The sequence below is a fragment of the Pteropus vampyrus genome, unplaced genomic scaffold (genome assembly GCF_000151845.1).
Source record: "Pteropus vampyrus isolate Shadow unplaced genomic scaffold, Pvam_2.0 Scaffold36, whole genome shotgun sequence".
Taxonomy (NCBI): Eukaryota; Metazoa; Chordata; class Mammalia; order Chiroptera; family Pteropodidae; genus Pteropus; species Pteropus vampyrus.
The window spans coordinates 3,347,840-3,360,724 of NW_011888817.1; the positions used below are offsets into that span (position 1 = coordinate 3,347,840).

The 12,885-nt window shown below is 46.7% G+C and overlaps 1 protein-coding gene across 1 annotated transcript in view; it reads right to left on the reverse strand.

The window, feature by feature from the left end:
• CNR2 (cannabinoid receptor 2) overlaps positions 1 to 9,804 on the reverse strand; it is an 18,662-nt gene extending 8,858 nt beyond the window's left edge. Inside the window, exon 1 of the mRNA XM_011357596.1 lies at positions 9,770 to 9,804. The gene's annotated coding sequence lies outside the window, so the exon portion shown is untranslated. The remainder of the gene's footprint in view (positions 1 to 9,769) is intronic.
• Between the last annotated feature and the right edge of the window lie 3,081 nt (positions 9,805 to 12,885).

Here is a 12,885-nt window from a genome sequence, read left to right on the forward strand (position 1 = left end):
TGGCTGACATATCCATCAGTCCTAGTCCTCCTTCACCCTAATCCTGACCATGAGCTTCTCACCATAGTGCTCCTGACCCAGAGAACCAGGCTTGCGGAAAGAGACGGGAACCACAAGCAGTAGGTCTAGAGCAGAAAGTGAACTAGAATGTTGGCAACTGTCCAGGCTCGCTGACCTCGTAAAGAGAACACCAGGATAGACATTCCTAAAATGGATTTGGCAGAGGGGGTGGGCAGCACTTGGGGGAAGGAACTTAAAAATCTCTCTGGTGATATAAGTTACAAGAGAAGTTTATGGATACCAGGCAAAATACGGAAACTGTCCTAGGGGAGAGATGCAAAGGGTTGCCAAAGGGGTCTTTTTCTGAACCGGTTTCTTTAATATACTCCTCCTGGGATTTCCAGCACTTGAGCACAGAGCCTGGCACAAAGTAGGCACTTAAACATTTTTCAATTGACTTACTGAATGAGTAAATGAATGAATGAACAAATGTCTATTAGGAAAAAAAGCAAGCTTCTTCAGGCAGACTTCTGTGTTTCTTTTTCCCTCGGCTGCCAGGAAACTCAGAGCTAAATGCAATGCATGCTTGCAGGCCTGGGTCGTTCGAGGTTGGTTCTTGACTCATTTATTGCTCCTATTAGTGGTTTCTAATGCTTTGCTTTTATTTCAACTTCCCTAATGCATAATATAGGCCACCTCCTGTTCTTTTAAGAAAAATTTGTAATTTTCAGAATTGGGACAAAAGATCATCATTAAGGTCTCCTCTATAATTCCCCTCTCAAATGTCTGTGGGTTATCAATGAAACCCAGTCCCCGATAGTCTGCTCTGTGGGGTTGAAGGATTCCACCCCGAGCCTGCTATCCCCTCACCATTCATCACCCCAATCCAGAAGTCTGTGGGGTCATCACCAGCTGTCTGGATACACATTCTCCCCGGACCTTCCGTTGTCATCTGTCTGTATCATCCCCAGCCTCCCTCCCAGGAGGAACTGGACTAAATGGTGTCTGAGGCCACTTTCCACTGTAGAAAGGTTAAGTGCCAAGGCTTTAGATTGAAACCTTGTTGGGTTCAAATCCCAGCTCTGCCACTGGTGGGCTGTGTGACTTTGGGGCAAATTACTCGAACTCTCTGAGACTCAGTTTCTTCATCCGTGACTAGGGAAGCTAATCCCCACATTCTCGATGTGCAGATTAAATAATTATTTAAAACAAATTAAGCTATAGCTTGGCTGCCTGATTGAAATATAGAACATGCATGCGATATGCGGAAACAAAGTCCTAAGTTAAAAAGCAGGTCCTCAAGATGTGAGCCCTGGATCTGGCACCCGTTAGCTCTATGGAGGAGTCACTTACTATCTCTCACCCCAATATTGCCACATGAAAAGAAGACCAAATGATAATGATAATGAATGCTTGGCATTGTACTAGCACTGTCTACACGCTATTTCCTTTAAGCCTCAAAACAACCCTGGGAGGCTGGTATTATTATTTTCCGTCTTTTAAAGATGAGGACGGGCCCAGAGATGGGAAGAAACTTGCTGGGGGGCACTGGGGACCTGTGCTCTTTTCTAATCCTCTGAAGAGCAGGGTCTCATCCTGTTGTTCTACATTCTTTTCTCCCCACCTCCAGACCAATACTTGGTACATTAGCTGACGGATTTGAGATCTACCCACAGGACAGTTTTGTTGGGCAGTTTATCTTCTTCCTCTTTTTCAACTACCTTATACCCCATGCAACTTCCTTTTTACAGTGATGCCTGCATTTATATAGCACTTGACAGTTGGCACTGTGGGGGCAGGCTCACAGCTATTTTCTGAAGTGAAAATAGATAATGTTCCTTCAGTAAACAGGTTCATAGAGGGCAAGGCACTCGCCCCAAATTCCACCGCAAGTGGCAGGACTTGAGCCCCCGTGTTATGACAGAGTCAGGTTGGGAAAGGGCCAGGATCTAATGCACGACAGTGACTAAGGTAAGGGACCCTGACAAGCACAGACGACCTTTCATTTTTAGTGCCAGGGCTCAATCACATCTTTTTTTTTTCTCTTTTTGGCTTTTTTCCCTCTTCTGACCAATTTCACTCACTAACACCTCCATTGCTGTCATTCGCTAGACTATAGTCCTGTCCCCACCAGCCTGGTGGAGTCCTGACCATCTCACCTGCAAAGATTTACCAGTCAGGCCCAGGGACTTGGGAGTCAGACGGACCTGACCACCAGTCCCGGCTCAGCCAAGTGTTAGCTTTGTGCTCTCGGATAAGGTCACTCACTTCTTTTCTTCAGTTTCCTCGTGTGTAAAATGGGAATAACAAACAGTACTTATCTCCTTGATGGTGGTGAGGCCTGAAGTTTAATTGATGTGCAGTAATTAATTACTGCACAGGGCAAGCCCTCCATTGAGGGCAGCTTATATGTAACATGTATATCATATGATAGCTTTCTCTTCACTTTCCCAACTTCTTTGCTAGTTGGCAACAAATGACAGTGACAAAGTCATCTCTGTTGTGCCTTGGGCGGTTGGGGGAGTCAAGGAGGGAGGTAAGAGGCAGGAGGGAGAAGATTCTGTTTTCATTCAGGATTTTAGAGTTAAGTGAACAGGAAGCTGAGAATGCACTGGGAGCCTGATGATTATTAACCAGGCTGGGGGGTAAAGACATCAGCACCTGCCGTCATGACAGGAGCCCTGGACCAAGGAGACAGGAGTCTGGATTCCGGTTCCAGTTTTAGGTGGACCCGATAGCTGGATAACCTCAGACAAAACGGTCCTGTTCTCAGTGCGTCCATCCGCATCAGAAGGGGGTTTTTGATGAGTTCTCAAAGGGTACTTCCAACCTGGAAGTTGTGCAATTAACCACAGGGGGTGGGTGTGGGTGTTTGTTGGGTTACAGAACTGGCCTCGAGAAAGCCAGCTCAGGAAAGCTGGAAGTAGCAGTTCTCTGAGTTCTCAGCATTTCTCTACGGTCTTAAAAATTACACAGACCCTAAAGAGCTTTCTCCGATGTAGGTTACATCCATCAGTTTTTACTGTATTAGAAAATAAAACTCACAACTTAAAAATATCTTTAATAATCCTATTACATGTTAATAGATACAACATATTTTTAGTGAAAATACTTTTTTGGGGGGGCAGGGGACAAATCTCTTATCTGGCAGCTGGATTCTTATTTCTGTTTTTGCACTCAGCCTGGTGCAATACGTCGTGGTGGTTAAAGTATATGAAGCACATGCATTTGCCCCTGTTCCCTAGTGCTTCCTTTGCGACAGGTACCGTAAGAGGCCTTTTCCCTGCATTGTCTCTTTTATCCTCCAAACTGCCCTGGCAGGTAAGTTGTCTTATTTCCATTATATTATAGATGAGGAAACTGAGGTTCAAGAGGGATGGATTTGCCCAAAGTCACACCGCTTGTAGGTGGCAAAGTCAGAACTCAAACCCAGGCTGCTATGCTAGACTTGTTGCCAGACCCTGCCCGCAGAAGATGGAGGGGCAACAGTGCTTCACATTCTGGGTGACAATCTCTTCCCTTTTCATCCTTTCTTCTTTGGAACATTTTCTCTAACCAGGGCCTTCAGCAGCACCACTGGCTGCTAAGACACTAGAAAGTCAGCTCTAAAAGAGTAGGAGCCTATTGTCTGTTTTGTTCGCTGCTGTGTCTCACGTGCCTGGAACACTACCTGCACACGATAGCTGCTTGACACATGTTTGTTGAATGAATTGGTTGAAGGGGTTCTTTCTGACACTTGTGAAAATCCTCAAGCGTGGTTATATTCTTCCAGATTTTCAAAGTGGACACAACTGATCTATTTATGGGGGGAAAGATGGCTTGATAGAGTCTATACCAGCAAGAAAGGAATGCCTGGCTTAACATTTCAAAAGAGACTCTCAAAGGATCTGTGTGGCAAGAGGATTCAGGAACAGATTTTCAGAGCCCAACTTGCCCCTCTGTAAATGCGGGGGTGAGGGGTGTCAGTGAGGGAAGGTACCTGAGTCATAATGGCTTGCTGTGTGCCCAGCACGGGGCTTTGCATGTAAACTCAATTAATTCTCACAGTAAGCAAAGGAGGCGGTACTATTACCATCAGACAAGGCGATAGGAGGCACAGAGATGAAGTGATTTGCCCAGAGGTCATACCAAAGGGCAGAACCTGTTTGAACCCAGGCCCAGGCCCAGAATCATCATACTTCCTGCTCCCCTTTGCTCAGCCAGCTCCTGAAGCTTTCTCCTGGGGACTTCTCTTTTTCCTGGGGAAGAGGGGGCGGTGTTCTTGAAATACTGTAAGTAGCACAAATTTCCTTGTTTTCTGCTTCACCAGACCCCAGGATTCAGGGGCTCAAGACAGACACTTTCACATGCTGTCTGAAGACATATGTCTTAGTTCTGTCCCTACGGGGAGCTCCCTTGTGATTCAGGGCACATCTCTTCCATTCTCTGCCCTTTATTTTCACCTTTATAATAGGAATGAAAAGACCTATATCCCTCTTTCAAAGAAAATCTGCTACAGGAAATTTTGAAAACTCAGTCATATTAAAGTGTAAATGACTGATGACTGTGTCTTGATCTCCCTCACCTTGGGGGTAGCTCACTACTGCTGAAAGCGCTCGATCATCAGCCGTTGGAAAGTGTATGGTCATAGCAGGGAGTAGGTGGGTTTGGGGAACATTGTTAAAATTGTTAAAATTACACCCGGAAGTAGTGGCCATTTTTTCTGCCCATCAAGTGCTCTCTTTGTAGGACAAGCAAGGCATTAGAACCAGGGGGACAAAGAGGTTCTTGAATGATGGCAAGAACTTTCCACGGTGGCTTCTCCACACCACAGAGAGTAGAAAAATGTTAATTGCATGGTAGGCATTCTGAATCACCCGTGGTTTCTTTCTGGTTAGTCTACCTGTTCCTGGGTGAGCCAGAGCCTAAAGGATGGGGTCCCTGCCCTCACTTTAATTCTAGCTGTTTCTAGGGTTGCAGCAGTGGGGGTAGGGGTTGGAATCCAGCTGGCTCCCGGAACAGAGGTGGGGGTGATGCGGCAGTGACGTAGAGAGCTCTAGAGGAGTAGCTCTTGAAACACACTGGTGATTATGACAATAATAGCAAGTAACACTGAGTGAGTGCTTACCACATACTGCATCCAGACACCATTGTACGCATGTTACACATGAACTCAAATATTCTTCATGACAAGCCAAGAAGAGGACTGGTATCACTTCCATTTTATAATTGAGGGAACTAGCCCTGGCACGGAAACTGACTGACAGGGCTTTGAGCCCCTAAGATCTGCGAGTGGTGACGAAGTGGCTGGAGGTTCACAGGGACAGCTGGGCAGAGGCTGATGATAAATTTAACCTGCTGTGGGCACTCAGGCCATGGAGGGATGAGGAGAGGCCAGAGATGGGCCGAGATCTAGGGAGCCGATGCTCATGCACACTCCCTCTATCCCTTTAGAATAGAATGGATGCATGTGCATTTGTGGATCTGTTCGGCTTTTGGTCCTGGGACTGTAAAGAGGAAAGTTTGTTACTATTTTTGGTCTGGGATTTGGTATCAGACCCAGCAATACAGTACGCTAATTTGCAAGGTGGATTTCTATCTCCTGCTTCTGTGAAGAGAGGTGGTTAACAGGGAAGGATCAACTGAGAATAAGAAGGAAATATATAGACAGGCTTAAGAGCCAGCCCTGAGTCACAGTTGTGAGTTCTGATTCTGCCTCTTACGAAATCTGTGGTCTTTTGGGCAAACTGCTCACCTCCCTGGGCCCCAGTATCCTCATCTGTAAAATGGGAATAATAAAAATATCTCCACTCAGGGCCATTGTGAGGAGTAAATGGGGTGAGTGAAAGAGTTCCTTTTGCTTCCTGTCTTTAATTGTTGGTTCATTAAAGGTATAAATTAAATAATGTAAAATTAAGAATAAGACCACGTATCAGCCAAAGCCACACTGAGTGGCTAAATGTTAAACGGCTTGGTTGGGAGTCATGACCATTATCCTTGGTTCGATCAGCACTAACTGCTGCTTTAGTGCATTTGTTTGTTTGTTTTTTCTTTCTGCCAAATAGGGGCTTGTCTTGTCATCTCCATGCCCCCAGAAGCTGTCATCCCATCTTTATATAGAGCAGGTGTTCAATAAATAGAGTTTAATGGATTACTAACCTTAAGTGGGCTTAAGGTTAGTAATAGCTCATCACATATTTTTTTTAAATATGTTTTTTTCCCCTAACACCCATCTCTCTGTCCCCTCCCCTTTGGCAATTATCAGCTTGTTCTCTATATCTATGGTTTCTCTTGTTTTATTATTATTTGTTTAGATTCCACATATAAGTGAAATCATGTGGTATTTATCTTTGTCTGTCTAACTTATTTCACTTAGCGTAATACCCTAACTGCTGCTTTTGATTTTTCCATTTATCCTAAGAAGCTCTCACACTAAGAAAATTATCTTTTAAGCAGTAAAATAATTTTTCGCTAATTAAAAAAGATGGAAACAGGTGCCATGATCTTCTCATGATGTGAACCTTCTGGAATACCTCCCTCTCTGTTGGGAAAAGCTGATGGAAAGTAGTGGAAAAACGAACCTGGACTTGACTCTTGTCTCTGCCATTTACCTGTCATGTCTGAGCCTCTGGCCTCATCGGTCAAGTGAATATTAAGATGAGTCTCCTGTGAGGACTAGAGAAGCATCTTGCTCCTCCTTGATCCTCAGCAGACTCCTATTCCTGCTTCCCGCTCCATCAGATTCCCCAAGATCCAAACATACCCATGGAGATGCACAGAAGATGGACTCATTGAATTCTGGCAGAGGCAACACCGTGAACACAGCTGTGGTTCTCAAAGAGGAACTTTGGGTGGCCCCAGCCCACAGAGAGAGAAGAGGGGATGGGGTGAGGCTTTGGTGGGAGAGGCTGCCTCTAACTTGCAGTGTAAGCAGAAGACTGAGGGGCTTCCCCTGTGGGAGTGGGGGCAAAACCCAAGGGATGCTCAACCCAACCTACCTCTGCCTGAGTCTCTCCAACATCCTCCCCATTTAGATGGGATCCTGGGAGCCTTCCTCCCACACCTGGCTCTAATGACACTGGGGGCTCCGCCCCACCTGATCTACCCCATTGTTCTGCCCTTGTCTGCCATTTTATTTCCTTGGCTTTTGGGGTCTTTGTGGCATGGGGTTGGGGGCAGGACACATCTCATGCTCTGTGGACCCTTCCCCTCTCATGAGATGGAGGGAAGAGGGAATGGTTTTCTCCCTTCCTGAGCTCTGCTGGAAGAAGGCTGACCATGCCTCGAGGCTGCATTGCACCTTAGCGCCTACGAGGCACTTCCCACACCCATTCTCCTATTTGATTCTCACGATATATCATGAGTCTGCATTCAGGTGCACCGAGGTCTGAGTCTTGGCTTTCCCCATAGCACCAGCTATGTGACTTTTGTTCGCAAGGTCTTAAGCCTGTGTGAACTTCGGTTTCTCACCTCTCAGATGGGGGTGGTGATAGCATCTCCTTCTTAGGCTGTTGTGAGGATCGATCGAGGTAAGGTTGCAGGGCTAGCACAGCACTACTGTGTCGTGATTGTTCAATAAGTGTTAACTTAAGAAAATAAAGAAGCACCCCTCTGAGGTAGGTTGATAATGCTGTTATAGCTTCATTTTTAGGAAGGTGCTGTGACTTACCCAAAGTCACCTGACTAATGGGTGAGAGGACTTAGGTCTTCCACGGGATTCAGCAATTGAGAGCACAAGCTTTGGAGCCCACAGAGCTGGACTCAACACTAGCTTCGCTATTCCTTGGCCATGTGACCTTGAGCAAATCACCATTGCCTTTGAGCCTTGGTTTTCCTTCTCTGTTAGGTAGGGCTGCCTGTCTCCCTTCAAAGAGCACTCCTTTAATTCCCTGGTTTCGGGACTTTTTGCAGGGGTGGGGATAGAAAGTAGAAGCCATTTGAAGACAGCCTTTCTTCCCATCCTCTGTGAAAACCTGAGCTTGGCGTGAAGGTTAAGCTAGTGTCCTAGGTGGGTGTAGAGAGAAGAGCCTGCATTTGTGATCCAAAGGCAGGGAGAGAGAAGAGATGGCCCCAGACGGGGAAGGCGCTAGAGGTCATGGGTCCCTTGAGTGTTGGGGACCTGGGTTCAGCTCCCCGGAAGTGCCTTGGGAAGATGGTAGGCCCTCTGGGGGAAGAAACTAAGATACAGTAGAGTTGAGTCTTGGCAAAGACTGGACTCCAGGCATGCTAGAGAAGTGGACAGGGTTGGGCTTCAGGGGACTAAGCCCCTTTGGACAATGGGCATCCATCATAGGAGGAGCCAAGGTGGCACACAAACCAGGGGCTTCCCACACTCTACACTCTGTTTGTGACCCTCTGAGTCAGTGTCGATGCTGGAAGGTGCAGGTGGGGGCAAGGGAAGCTCAGCACACACTGAGATTCAATCACCAACCAGCCCAGTAGGACGAAGGCTCAGAGTCCTATTGCATGTGCTGCAATAAGAATGAATAAAAGAACGTTTTATGCACAGCCGAGAGCAGGTGGTGAGATTAATAAGTGCAACAACATGAGCGGGGAAGAGCAGAGACTGCCGCGGGAGGCTGTGCTCAGCCAGCCAGGCCAGTGTGCCCACCTTAACTACCTTTATTTCTTTAACTGGCTGAAAGGTAAAGGACATGTTTCATTGGTAGAAATTGTTGCTGGGGCTCAGGGCAGGGTAGGGGGCCACCTCCCAGGGCCTTCCCAAATTCCTCCCTAGCCCCTCCTGGCCTCCGTGCCCTCAAGGTGTCTATGTGCTACTCATTGGAGGGAAAAACAGCTGTGACCTCATTTATCCTCATCTCTAATCCACAGTGAGGACAGATGGCGTTAAGGTCAAAATCTCCACTACAGCCATCCTGAGCCCAGTGCAGGTCCCCATCCTGGTGCCAGCATCATCCAATCAACCCTCATCACAAGCCTGTGAGTGATGGTCTTGAGCCGAATTTCTCAGAAAAGGAAGATGAGTGGGAGAGAAATGGACTAATTTGTCTGAGACCATAGAGTTACCAGAGACAGGGCTAGGATTCACACCTGGACACTGGCCCCAGTGCACACTCATAAACACTACTGTTCCACCAAGTGGAAGCTCCATAAACTAGTGTGGGCTCAACTAGACTGCACTTCTGAGCTACCCCGTTCGGGAGTGCAAGTCTTTCTGTGCCTCCGTTTCCCCATCTGTAAAACGAGGGCACTTGGACTCACCAGATGATCTCTAAGTCTTCTTCCAGCCCTAGTCTTTTGGGGTCTTTCCGGGTCCGCTAACTGCTATTTAAGCCTGCACCTTGTAAGGCGGGGTGTCTAGTGGTTAAAGAGCGGGCCGTGGAGCCAGGGTGCCTAAGTTCAAGCCTGGCATTCTCATTTAACGCCCGTGTGACTTTAGGTAAGTTGCTTAGCACCCTCCTGTAAGATGAGGGTTAATGATAGTACTGACTATATACAGTTGTGAGGATTCAATAAATTAAACCATGAAAGGCCCTCAGAGCAGTGCCTGGCACACAGTAAGGCCATTTGTGTGTTGGTGATTATCACCTTCTATCCTGACCTTGGCGGACATGATTCTTGTCATGTCCAAGGGCGAAGACAACACCAGCCCTAAGCCTTCCTGTGATTGGTTCTTGAAAACTCCAGGAGTCTTCATATGACATCAATCCTCTGTCCCAGGCAGGCCCATCCAACTTCTTACATCCCAGGAGACAAAGCGTAAGGTAAGAACACAGGTTTTCTGGAACGAAGAAGATGCCCAAACTAAAACAACCAAAAAGCTACTCACGGTTGTCTGTGGCTGAGCTCCCTGACCCTGCCGGGCGCTGAGGAGTCCTGGTGTCTGAGACCTGGTTCTGGGTCCTGATCAGACTTCCTGTTAGCTGCTGTCCCCAAACAAGCTTTCTCTTACTTTTGCTCTTTCTCATATCACAGATGAGTGAGCATGGGGAGGTCTGGTCTTCCGTCCCTGTCACCACTTCCCCTCTGGGTCCCCAGTGCCACAGGTTCTTACCCCTGCAGTTGAGCTGTTTCTCATGAGGAACTCTGAGGGTAGGGCTTGGGTATAGGCCCTGGAGGTCAAGGGACTTGAGTTCTAATCCAGTCTAGTTGTGATGCCCCTGTGCAATTCACTTAAGCTCCCTAAACCTTAGTTTCTTCATTTGTAAAATGGGAATAATGCACCAGCCTTACATGGATCACCTGAAAGGACCTTCCATTCGAATGCCTCTTCCCCACCAGACCAGAGCTTTGAAATTGAAATGCATCCAGGTGCCAGGCAGATAACATGAATGGGTGAAGGATACTGGTATGGGGCAACAGGGAGTGGTGAGGACTGTGGGGAATAGGGGAACACGTGACCCAGCCAAAGCAGGCCAGCATCTCTAAGCGTTAGCCAGGCCTTGCCATTGGGAATGCAGGCCCAACCGCCAGATGTTTCAAGTATTTGAAAGATGGGCCACATTTTCCAAGAGACACTAGAAATTCTGACTTTTATGTAATGGCTTTCAATTTTAGAATGTTGACCACAAAGTCAAATCTTTAAAAAATGTCCTGTGGGTCAAACCAAACACCATTTTCAGCTTTTGTTTGCTAAACCATAAGCTCCCTGAAGGCAGAGAGTGTGTCCTTAATGACCAGTCCTGGGCTCATTAATACTCAGGTATTGTATTTGATACAGTTCAGTGTTTCCACATATATTATCAGATAAAATATTTAATGATAATATTTTTTTTTCCCCCTAGGGACACAGGGATGAGGATGATAAAGTTCCTTCCCTCTTAGGCTAATGGCCTTTGATTATATCATCAGATTTTGTCACTTACTGACCCCACACCGCAGACCCTAAAAGATAGATCTAGGCCACTGGTTCTCAAGAAGAGAGATTTTGCTCCTGTGATAGAGTTGCCAGATTCAGCAAGCAAAAATATAGGATGGCAATATTTGAGACACGCATATCTAAAAAGTTATTTGTTGTTTATTTGAAATTGAAATTTAATGGGCATTTTATGTTTTACCTGGCAACCCTACCCAGAGCAGACATTGGGCAATGTCTGCAGGTGTCATAACTTGGCGAGGATCCTACTGACGTCATGTGTCGAGGCCGAGAATACTGCAAAACATCCTCCAGTGCATGAGGTTAAATATTAATAATGCCCAGGTTGAGAAAGGGCTCTAGATCTGCCCAGGTCCCATCAGAGCAAACCCCTCCCTGGGAGCTTTATTTGATTTAATAATTAATCCTTTGGGGAGAGGGCACAGTGATAGCTTTCAGCTTGTGCCTCTTCCAAGAGCAAATAATTGATTGTCAGTAAGGAATGGGACAGAGAGCCCCGGGTGCCAAGAAAGAGGACAAGGAGACAGGAGGTAGCTGGGGATGGGGCCATTTGCAGCCCACATCAGACTTCCATCTGGACTGGGATTGGAAAACACCCAGGGTGAGCTGGCAAAGGTCCTGTAGATCCTTCCATGATACTGAATCCTGGACCTCTAGCCTTGAGAAAGCCCCACTATGAAGAAGAAAGGTGAAACCACTCCCAATGCCTGGTCCTCCAGCGTAGCCCAAAGTGTGTAATGACAGGCCGAACGCATGCGTGCATGACTGAGTGAATGAACGCGGAAAAGAAAGAAGCTGCTTAAAGCCTAAGGTGGAAAGGACACTGGGAATCTGGGTCCTAGGGTGGTCTCTGCCACTGCCTAGCTGTGTGACAAGCTGCTACCTCCTCTGTATGGCCTCAATTTCTTCATTCCTAAAATGAGGAAGTTGGAGATAATCAGGTGCTTCTCTAATTTCCGAATGTGTCAGAATCATCAGGAGGGCTCGTGGAAACACGGATTGCTGCTCCCCTCCAAGTTTCTGACTAAAGTATTTGGGGGCGGGGCCTGAGAATCTGCATTCTTAACAGGTTCCTAGGTCCTAAGTTCCTTGAACACAGCTTGGGTAGCACTGGACAAGATGATGAATTAAGGGCCCATCTTGCTCAGTTGGTCCAGGATCTCCAAGTCCCTGGATATCATGTGCGGGGCTGATAGGCAGATCTCTTTTTCCCCCGAGGAGGGGCTCGCGTCTCTGTGCAGGAGGATTCAGGAGCTGATTTTCTGAGGTCCCCCGCGTCAGTAAGCCTCACCATCCCTTGTACTGTGAGATGCTGCCATCTACTGGAGGCATCCCCTCAGTGCTGGGCCCAGAGCTCTGCCATATTTAGGGCCTGATTGAAGGAGGAACTGTTCCTGGGCGGGTGTGTGCCCCATCAGACCCCCAGGGAAGAAGCTTTTGTAATGTCTGGGCCATCTGACCCCCTCAAATAACTCAGCTTCCAATATGGATACTGGCACCTGAATTAACCTGGGAAAATGAGAAGGAAAGCAAGCATGTGGGATAACATATTTTCACCAAACGTTTACTATTTTCTATTTTTAAAAACCTGACATGCAGTTATCTTAATTTACTAAATGTAAGTGGTGGTGGTGATATTTCTATGGAAGAGGATTTGTGTATCTTTACAGATTTTTACTATAGATACCCGTTTTTAGGTGGTTCCATACGGTGTGTTTAAAACATGGTGATTCACTTATCAAATTAAGCAAAAAGAGAAAAGAAACCAATAATAATGTTGGCAAGCGTGTAATGGGAGTTTAACCACTGGGAGTGGTTAAACAAAAAGCTTCTACTGCTGAAAGTCTCTTCCTTCCACTCTCTGGCCTGCTGTAATTTAATTTAGAATGAATCAGAATTTTTTCCTTGTCAGAGTGTAACCTGACTGAACTGACATTAGGTTTTCCGGGATAGGGTAGTGGTTTTAATATAGGAAGAGGCATGATAATTACACAAATTGACTAAATATTAAACCGAGTTGTAATCAGAGCCTGCTAAGTGCAGCTGGACATGGGAACCTGGCTGATAGG